This window comes from Coptis chinensis, chromosome 4, assembly GCF_015680905.1.
Source record: "Coptis chinensis isolate HL-2020 chromosome 4, ASM1568090v1, whole genome shotgun sequence".
NCBI lineage: Eukaryota > Viridiplantae > Streptophyta > Magnoliopsida > Ranunculales > Ranunculaceae > Coptis > Coptis chinensis.
Genome location: NC_141459.1, coordinates 8,010,119 through 8,021,377, shown reverse-complemented (window position 1 = coordinate 8,021,377; position 11,259 = coordinate 8,010,119).

Genomic DNA, 11,259 nt, shown 5'->3' with positions numbered 1-11,259 from the left:
GTGGATAGCCAAATGGACCATTACATCAAAGAATGCAGGAGGAAATATTTGTTCGAGCTTACAAAGTATCACCGCAATGTCCTTTTCCATTTTCTCTAATACTTCCAATTTTAAAGTCTTGCAACATAACTCTTTAAAGAACATTCCCAACTCAACCAATGCAATGGCTACATCATTGGGCACAAAACCACGTATTGCAATTGGGAGAAGTTGTTGCAAGAGCACATGATACATGACTTTTCATTCCTCGTATTTTACCATCTTTAGCATTTGCACATCTAGAAATGTTAGATGCATAGCCATCGGAAACTTCACCGACTTCAACCACTTTCGCCAAAAAGATTTTTCTCTCAAGATGACAATGTGTAGCATGTTTGGCATTACAAACTTATCACCTCTTGGGATTATATGCAACTCTTTTCTTATACCCAATCTTTGCCAAATCTAATCGAAGCTTTTACTGAATCTTTTGTTTTGCTATCTATATCTAACAATGTCCCCACTACATTGTCACAGATGTTCTTCTCAACATGCATAACATCCAAGTTGTGTCGTAGCTTAAGAGTGTCCCAATCACGGTAACTCAAAAATATGCTTTTCTTTGTCCAATTCAACTCCATCTCAATGCGACGCTTCTTCTTGTTAGGCGGTTGGCTTTCCAAATTTCTGAAGAGGTTCTACATAGTTCACTGTGATAACAATTCATCCCTAGACAACTCTGTAGGTGGCAACCTGCTCTCCCTATTTCCATCAAATAAGTGTTTGCCACGAAGTTCTCCAAGGATGCCTTGGTTGCAGAAAACGACGATTGGCCATATAACACAACTTTTCCATTCTTTAAATACATGGAAACCGTATATCCTTGTTACAATTAGGGCAAAGCCGGTTTCCCTTCCGTTCTCCAACGGATAAATTACCTAGTCTTTGAAAAATCATTTATAGTCCATAACACTGCAGCATGCAACCGAAATGTTTCCTTTGCTACTGCATCATACGTCTCCACCCCATCATTCCATAACTCTTTTAGTTCATCAATCAAAGGTCGTAAATAGACATCGATATCATTCCCAGGCGATGTAGGCCCTGGGATCAGTAGGCACATGAAGGTGAATGGTTCTTTCATACACTTCCACGGTGGTAAATTATATGGCATAACCAGTACCGGCCACATACTATATTGGCTGCTCATATTACCAAACGGGTTAAATCCATCGCTTGCGAGACCAAAGGCTTAACATTATGGATCATTGGCAAACCACTCATGTTCCTTGTCAAAATCACCCCAAGCTTTAGAATCTGCTGGGTGTCTAAGTACGTTCTCCTCATGCTCAAGTTTTTCTTTATGCCATCTCATATCTGCAGCATTAACCCTCGACATGAATAGCCTCTTGAGCCTTGGTTTAAGTGGAAAGTAACGAACACCTTCTCGTGGTATTTTTTAGTCTTGCCTTCAAGACTTGATACCTCGCTCATTACATTCGACAATTTTGAAGATTTTCATTTTCTTTCCAAAACAACACACAATCATACTTGCATGCATGGATTGAGATATAACCAAGTCCCAAGTTACGATTAATGCCTTCGGCCTCGTAATGGGACTTTGGGAGTGTCTCACCTTCAGTAATATTGCTTTTTAATCAACCGAGAATCATAGTGAATGATTTGTTACTCCAAATGATTAATTATCTTCAAATGAAGCAACTTCACGACACAATCTAACTTTGAAGATTTACAGCCCGGATACAAAGGTTGACGTGCTTCACTCAAAAGTTCATCAAATGGATCTATATTACCTCCTCGATTCCCTATGTTCCACATTAGGCACCGATTATCAATGTGTATTGGAGCCCGCAAATCTTCAAACATGTCATCCAGTCCATCAAACCTGCCCTTCACCAACATCATCGTCATCATCGTCACTTTGTTCCTCATAGTCTTCTCCATGAAAACCCAACGGGTGTAATTCTTGTCCATGCCGTAAAGGTCTAGATCGTCTTTTACCTCGTCGATGTGCTTGTAATTCCTATTTTTGCATTGTTTGCATGGACATCTAGTCCTTCCCATTAAATGCGTATGACCACGAGCAATCTCAACAAAATCTATAATTCCTTTTTATAGTCAGGGCCTAAACCTATTCGGGCGATTGCATCCAACTCTTATCCATTTCTAGTAATCAAAGAAGAAAACATGAATCAAGTATGTTGCACCTTTAATAAATATGGCAAAGGAAACATATCTTACCAAAGGAAAAAAAAAAATACTTGTACACGTCACATGGTAGAACAAAACAACACTACTAGATTAAAATGAGGAAAAATATCGCGATCACTTTCGATCTATTATCATACTTAAAGCTGATATGAATAATTGAAACTATCAGATAAGGACAATTTGACTTGTCGCATCCACAATATAACTTATATTTGACTTGTCGCATCCAAATTTAATCATAAAAGATAAAAAATGTATATATCTTATTTATATAGTAGCTCTTCATGACTACTTCTCAAGCTAATCCCTAATTCCTTTTTTGATACACTGGGCAAAACCTATTTGGCAATTGCATCCAACTCTTATCCATTTCCGTGTTCCTACTACTTAGATAATAATTGTACATCACAAAATAAGAAAACCCAAACATTTAAACTAACCAATTAAGGACAGTCCATTAACAATCCAACTTCCTACACCACTATTGATAGAAATTAACTTAGGCATGCATATAAGAATATACGAACAATTACCAGAAACAATGTGTAATTTAACTTCACAAAGTGGTCTTGTATTCAAGATTGCATTCAACCATACTTCTACTGTCCTTAAAATGCATACACATGATAGAAAGATTGAAAAGTAACCAAAATCGAGAAAAAGGGCCAATCATCATCACCGTAACTTCGGTTCTAATACATAAGTCATCTTAGCAAACATGCACACACGCTACGGAAAAACCAGCAAAGCACATAATTCACCCATAAGCTCATTGTATATAACTATGGCAGTTCACGAAAACCAGTTTTTCCAATAGTTATGGCAGTTTATTAGATTTACAATTTTTTCAATCAAAATAGAAATAGTTAAATTAAATACACTACAATGAGAGGAAATCTCATTGTATATAACTAAACCAAGTGCCTAATAAGAGCCATTGTTATGGTGGAGATGCAAGTGCAAGTGCAAATGGGGATTTAGTGACGTTATGTTCAAATTTCACTCCTTAGGTTCTTATAAGAACAAAACCGAGAGGACGATGATCCTACAAGCAACAAATGCTTGTAGCTGATGTTCCCATCAGCTCAAAAAAAAAAAAAAATCCATCAAGTTAATATGATACATAATAACGTAATTACAAATACTAAAAATGCTAGCAAGATGATTTAGAATAACAAGATAGATCGAAACAACCGAGGTGACGAGGATATACCTTTAGCTGAATCTAAAGATGTGTAAAGGTATGCTCTAATTCACTAGTGTTCAATATACTTTCCATCTTTTGTATCTAACATGTGTTTAGGTGTTGTGTGCATGTATTGGATTTTTGTCGCTTTCTTTATTGGTTACGTGCAAATTTAATCTGCGAAGGCTTTTACTATTATATTTGACACGTTCCTCGATATTGAATATATGAAATATATATCTCTCAGTTCAAAGGGCATGATATCTTTGGCTTTATTCATATCGGGTTAGCGAGTAGTGATAATCGATCCCCAAGTAATCCATAGGTCCGAGGTAATTACCTTAGTCTATTCCACTTGTTTACCAAAGATAATCACTTCAAAATAGAAAGTGGCACAAGAACTTCAACTAGTGAATGAACCGCGAGATCCGTAGAGTTGATCTTTTAGCTTAGATAGTTGACAGACTTTAAGAATGTTTTATGTCAGGCAAAAATATCACCCAAAATAGTACCACCAAAAAGTCGGGGAACCATATGCTTTTACCCCCATTAGGTAAGTCAAAGTAGTCGTCCATCTGACGTGCCACGGGACGGAACTCGTGTGCTTTATCCAATCCAGCCCAGGGACAAGGAAGAATCGAGCTAACGAATTCTCTTTCCTAAGCCCGGCAGAGAGAAAAAGGGATTCTAGGCAATGCCTGCCTCAAAGCATCCACGATTTCTCCGTCGCGAATCCGTCCGATATTCCCTTGTGGATCAATTTCTGCTAATCTTTCGTGTACGGCTCTCATTATTTCAGTCTTCCAAAAGCTTTAAAACATGAGTGAGAAAGACCTATTTGAATAGATGCCCCTTTTACCCCTTACCTACTTAATAAAGGCTGGTTGCACTCACCAGAGATTTGAGGATCGGATCCAGAAAACAAGGCCGACAAGGCCGACAACAACAACCAAAAAATGCCGGGAAAAGCAAAGAAAAAAGACCACGAAATGATGCCCATTTCTCTTACAGCTAAGGCATGATACCTAAAATAGGTATAATCACTAATTAGAGTACTTTTACTCGGGTTTGTCTGTAGAAACGAGCAAGTGAAGTTCAAACTTCCTGGTGTTCTTTCCTTGCCCTTGTCCCTGACCTGACCTATACCTCCGGTCGGGGGATATTTTTAACCGAACGAAAGCCTCTTCAAAAGGCCGTTAGACCCGGCCCGCCCCCTTATCCACAATGATTTAGCAAGATTTTCAGAACTGAGAGTGACCTTTCTGTACCGATTTCTCCTGCACTAGGTATTGAAAAGGGAAAGAGGAAGAACTTCAAGCGAAGGCATAAGTAAGTGCCTCACTGGATGGATTGTAAGCAAGCGGAATCTAAGCCTGGTTTTGAGAAATCAATTAGGTCACTGAAAGCGGTTGAAGTCCTAGGCTTTTCCTAGCCCCCGCTGAGAAAGTCCGGAAAGTCAGGCTATCAGCAAGCATGAAACTCCTTCAATCGCCGGCAGCATCTCGGCCAATTCCAGGGTTCACGGCATTCCTACCTTTGGGTGGAGTTCTTCGCCAGTAGTTGAGCGAAATCCGCGATTCGATTCCATTTGAACGAGCATTCCTACCAATTCCATTTTTAGGGGTAGCAGTAGATCCTGCCCATTGGGGTGATCCTAATATAATTGCTACTTTTCTAGGTGCAATTCACCGATAAAGAAGGAGGCAGCGGGGAGGAGAGCAAATGGTCTCATGGATTTTATGGCCATAAGCGTTTAGTAGTTGTAGGGATAGGTAGCAAGTAGCTTTGATTTGGGAATAAGCTGGGGACAAAGAGATTGATTCGGGTTAAGTGCGAAGGAGCTGTCAATAACAAGCGTGCTAGGGGAGGCGTAATAGAACTCCATCGATCGGGTCTCAAAAGATAACTTTATGCGGCGAGCCCCAAAGATACTTCAAGGGGGCTACAACCATGGGCGTTATGATTCTAGAGTCGACTAAGTGTGAAAGATGTTCGAGTAGACAAGCTAAATACTTGCAAAGATAAGCTACCCATAGCTCAAACCGACAGAGCTTAAGTGATCCAGCGCCAACAACAAAAACAACAAAGTGACAAAAACTTCTACCGGTTCAAGACACAAGTTAATACGAATATTAAATAGGGTAAACAACTAAACTCCCCGCAAGTTTGAGGATATAATGGTTAAGATATTTCTTATGACTCATGTGACGGCATGCTACTGAAATTCAGACCGGGCCACGGGTTCGGTCTTCGATTCAATTCAAAATTTATAATATCATATTGATTCAATAAAGTATCCGAAAATTTTCCGTCGAGAGTACATGATGTATTAACAAGTGTAAAGTATCCTTACTAGATTTTTTTAGCAATAAATAATTGTGTTATGTACTTCACAATATGTATCACTGTCAGTAGTCTATTAGTTATTACGGATCATTTGTTTAATTCATCGATCTAAAAGCGCACTCTTGAGCTGAGAGAACTCTTAAGAACATTAAGAAATTTGGAGTATTTGGTAATTTAACGCGACCGCAAGTGCAAGGTGATAAACATGCAACAGATACACACATTGTGCCCCCCTCCATAAGCACAACTAGAATTGCTTTTCAGTCTATACTTGTTTCATCTCAATGAGATAAACATGCAACTTCTTGGCATATTCTTTAGCCTATATATGGACCAGCCATATTCAGTTAGGAATTTCAGTCTATAAGTCTTCAAACTGTGAAATGGTGTCTTACAACAACGAACATATCAATGCACCAGAGCAATTTAAGGAAACCTCTATAAAGTTAAACTTTATATATATTCATTTGTCCTACTTTTTATTCTGTTAATCACCATTTAATTGTAAAGCAACACAAGAGGATATCACCAACTAGGAATACAACACAAACAACTAAACTCCGCTTTTATACCAACTTCACGACTTACCAACTATCATGAAAATCATAATCTCTCAACTAATACAACAGTTTTTTCAACTCAAAGCCTACACTCCACAATTCCGTATTAATACATATACAGCTTGTTTATCCTTATTCACACACATAAACACACCAACACACATATAAAAACATATTTGCATTCTGTAATAATAATTACCTCAGGCTCACTACCATCCGAGTTAAAAATTCTCATACTATAATGAGAGCCATGGGTAAAAATTCTCATACTATAATGAGAGCCAAACTATTGAAAGATTGATATTGAAATAGAATACACGCCAAAATTCCTTCAAATTGAAATATAAAGATTTGTTCTTTATATCACAAATCAAAAACAAAAACAAAATACCCAAAATCAAAAGCAAAGCAATATATCTTACCGACTGTAGAAAACCCCAATTCGAGCAGTTCTACCTGGCTCCACAAATCACTGCAAAGAACACCAAAAACCCCACTTTAAAGTTAAAACAATCAATCAAGACAAGAAAAAAAAACGATTTCAACTAGGGCAGGGAACAAAAAAAACAAATCTTTTGATTTTGTCAATGACTTTTCAATTCTTCTCACCTTGAGGTTGAGGGTGGAGGAGAGATAAGCTTTGAAGATGTGGAGAGGATGAGTTTTAGAGATCGATAGAGGAAAGAAGTTTAGATTTAGTTGGAGAGAGACGGCAATCTAGGGTTTTAACATGTTTTTTTTTTTTTTAGTATTCCTAATTTTGTTATGACTTCCAGCGGGAACACGAAAACTGGAGCGCTGGAGCGCGAAAAATATTTGCAAAAAAAAGGATTATTTTCGCCCAAACCAAAGCCCATTTGCAACACCGAAAACGTCGCAACAAGGGCATACACAAATCTATCCCATCCCGATTACCGGTGACGGCAAGGGGTTGCAATAGATATTTAATCTATAGCAAAGACCACACTCGTTGCCAACAATAAACATTTTCAATTTAATTATTTTTCTTATTTTTCGTAAATTTAAGTGAACAGTTTTGCAACGCTCAAGGCGTCGCTCTAGGTATTTCCCAAAATCAAAATTCTATTAAGACGGATGACCTTTAGCAACGCCACACGGTGTTGTAAAAGATGACTTGTTGCAACAAATTTTAGGCGTGGCGAAAGAGTGCGTTGCAACAGACCCCTTTTGTTGTAGTGAAACCGACTTTGCATTCTCCATACCAAATCGAGAAATTACTTTCTGAATGTATTTCTTCTGAGATACAACTATCCGTTAAACTTCTTCCTATCTGTCAATCTCCATGCCCAATATCTTCTTGGCTCCACCTAAGTCTTTCATCTCAAACTTCGAGCTAAGTTGAGATTTCAACTTGTCTATCTCCACCATGCTTTTGGAAGCAATAAGCATGTCATCCACATAAAGCGGAGATAGATGAAGTCATTACCACGGCCTTCTAAAGTAGACCACAGCCGATCATACTTACTTGGTGTACTCATGTTGCATCATGAATGTGTCAAAGCGGTTGTACCATTGCACGGGCGATTGCTTTAACCCGCATGGTGACCTATTCAATTTGCATACATAATCTTCTTTCAAGAACGACAAACCCTTCAGGTTGTCTCATATAGATCTCTTCTTCCAAGTCCCCATGCAAGAAAGCAGTTTTCACATCAAGTTGCTCTAACTCCCAATTGAAGTGAGCAACTAAACTTAATAACACACGAATGGACGTATGTTTGACCACCGGGGAAAATACCTCATTGTAGTCAACTCCTTCCTTCTGTGAAAAACCCTTTGCTACCACTCTTGCCTTGTACCCAGTACTGTCGGACTCAGGAAGGACCTCTTTCTTTCTGAACACCCATTTACTGCCGATAGTCCTTTTGCCCTTTGGCAATAAAACTAGGTCCCATGTGTGATTTTTATCAAGAGATTCCATCTCTGCTTGCATAGCTACTAACCAATCTTTGTAATGAGCATCTCTAACAGCTTCCTTGAAGCTATCTGGCTCATCATCTTCAATATTCAGTGCATATGCCACTAAATCCACCTGACCATAGTGTTTCACCGGCTTCTCGTGCCCATACTTGTGCACTTCTTTAACTTGTCTCTGTGGCCTAGGGTCAGCCACCACAAGTTGCGGATGCTCTTGCTCTTCTTCCTGTTGCTGTGTGGTTCCATGATTTGGTACCTCATCATGATCTAACCCAAATATCTGCATGATCGACAACTCAAGCTCATTAGCTTGAACTTCTATAGACTCACCATTCTGCCCAGCTACTTCCGGCTTACTGAAAGATAACACGGAAGTCTCATCAAAAGTAACATCTCTGCTGACCAGGAACTTGTGGGCTTCTAGACACCACAATCTGTATCCCTTTACCCCATTTGCGAAGCCCTAAGAATATGGCCTTCTTAGCTCTCTGGGATCTAGCTTGCGTCCCTCACATGGTAGTAAGTCACGATCCAAACACTCGCAAGATACTATAATCACCGGGTTACGACCACACCTCATAAGGTGTCCTGCAATCTATAGGCTTTGATGCGGTGACCTATTGTACAGGTAACACGCCATGGACACTGCATCTGCCCAATACTCTTTGCCTAGACTGGCATTAGACAATAAACATCTTGCTCTTTCAAGCAAAGTTCTATTCATCCTCTCTGCCATTCCATTCTCTGGTGTGGCTCCCGACCGATTAATGTCCGGCGCAATTTCCCGTTTGCGCACAGAACTCTTGGAAAGGTCCATAGGTATACTCAGTACCATTGTCAGACCGTAATGTCTTTACCTTCCTATCTGTGCGATTCTCAACCCTTGCCTTCCACTTCTTAAATGTCTCAAACACTTCATCTTTCGATTTCATCATATACACCCACACATAGCGAGTATGATCATCAATGAATGAGACATAATAGCGGTTACCTCCCTTGGAAGCCACCCTGGAGGGTCCCCAAACATCTCATATGCACATAATCAAGGATGCATGTTGTCGTGGTGCTTGCTTGACTTGAACTTGACTCGCGATTGCTTCCCATAGACGCAATGCTCCACGGAACCCCATACTTGGCTTCTTCAAGTTCTTCAAGAACCCCGGCTTGCATAACTCGGACAAACCCTTTTCACTCATATGCCCTAAACGTATGCCACATCTTAGTGCACTCGGAATCATTACTACATGCACCCACTTGCTACATCGCCTATCACCGTTACTACCAATCGAAGTATACAAGGTTCCATATTTTTGACCCTTCATAACAACTAAAGAGCCATGAACAATATTTAGGACTCCACATTAAGCCCACAAACTTGTGGCCTTTGGAATCAAAGGTACCAAGAGAAATAAGACTTTTCTTTAGCTTTCGGGAACATGTCTCACATCGGTTAGAGTCCTCACTACACCATCATACATCTTGACCCATTATAGTTCCAATTCCTACCGCCTTACAAGCAACGTCATTACCCATTAAAAAGCGGAACCGCCATCAATGCTCTCATAAGAAGTAAACCACTTTCTATTCGGGCATATATGATAGGAACATCCGAATCAAGAATCCACCTCTCGGTCATATAGTCTTGTGTGGACACACGTAGACCGAACTCATCCCTCTTGAGGCACGAAGCATAATTTGCCTCAAATTTTGCCTTTACCTTTCTTCGACCATCTCTTGTTCTCTTTCTTGGTGGAGGACAATTACTTTAGCGTAATGTCCTTTTTCATTGCAATTGTAGCTAGCGTACATGTTTTAAAGACTTCTTTGACTTGGACCTAGAATTATCATTACTTGAATAATTCTGTTCAGACGAATTTCCTCTTGCCACTAGCCCCTGACTTGCATCAATGCTATTCTCTACACGTGTCTTCTTCATCAACTCATAAGAAAGAAGTGCACTCTGAACTTCGTCAAGATCGACGACTTCTCTGTTCATGAATGTAGTCATTAGATGCTCATAGCTTTCTGGCAAGGAGAATATCAAACATGCCGCTTGATCCTCATCATCCATCTTCATACCAACATTCAAATAATCCGCTAGACGTCGACGGAACTCACTAACGTGCTCTTGCATCGTTGAACCATCGACCATCATGTACCGATAAAGACGCTTCTTAAGGTACATCTTGTTCGTCATGCTCTTTGTCATATACATAGACTCTAGTTTGAGCCAAATCTTGGCGTGTATTTTCTCGCATCACACTATACATGACCTCATTAGCAAGACATAACCGGATTGATGAACAAGCCTGAAGATCGAACTCTTCCCAATCATCATTACTCATACTTTCGCGCGCTTTAGATTTAATCCCGCTTCAAAGCCTTGTGCAAACCTTTTGGATGAGGATGTCCTTTACTTGGACTTGCCAAATCCCAAAGTTATTCTTCCCATTAAACTTCTCTACTTCAAACCTTGCGTTTGACATCTTGGGAGCCATCTTTCAAGTTACACACAATAACCCAAAAGAAACAATTTCACCTCGGAATTTAATCGAACACCTTGTCTACACAAATTTTAGTACTAAACTCAAAATCCTAGGTCGTATACCTACGCTCTGATACCAATTGTTGTGAATAATTAATCGGAAACAACGTTACCCATTGACCAAACGGATCAATCCTACATAAAGATTGATCTTTCTCAATAGACAAGACTTCAACACCCTCAAGCAATATCCCAACACTTCTCAATATCAAATAACAAGCATATGAAATAAAACAATCAATGTAAAAGAAGAACAAACCACAAGACGAGATATATCGTTGGTTCGGCAATTTGCCTACATCCACACCAAGGAAGTTCCAAGCTTTAATAGATGTCCGGAGTAACAGATTACAAGTCTTTCTCAATTCACTCACAAAGAATGAACACTCAACTCACAAAGAATTGTTCTCTTGTAATCACTCTCTTTCTTGGTTTTGGAAAGTTAGGTTTTCAAAAACTGATTTTGTTTTATA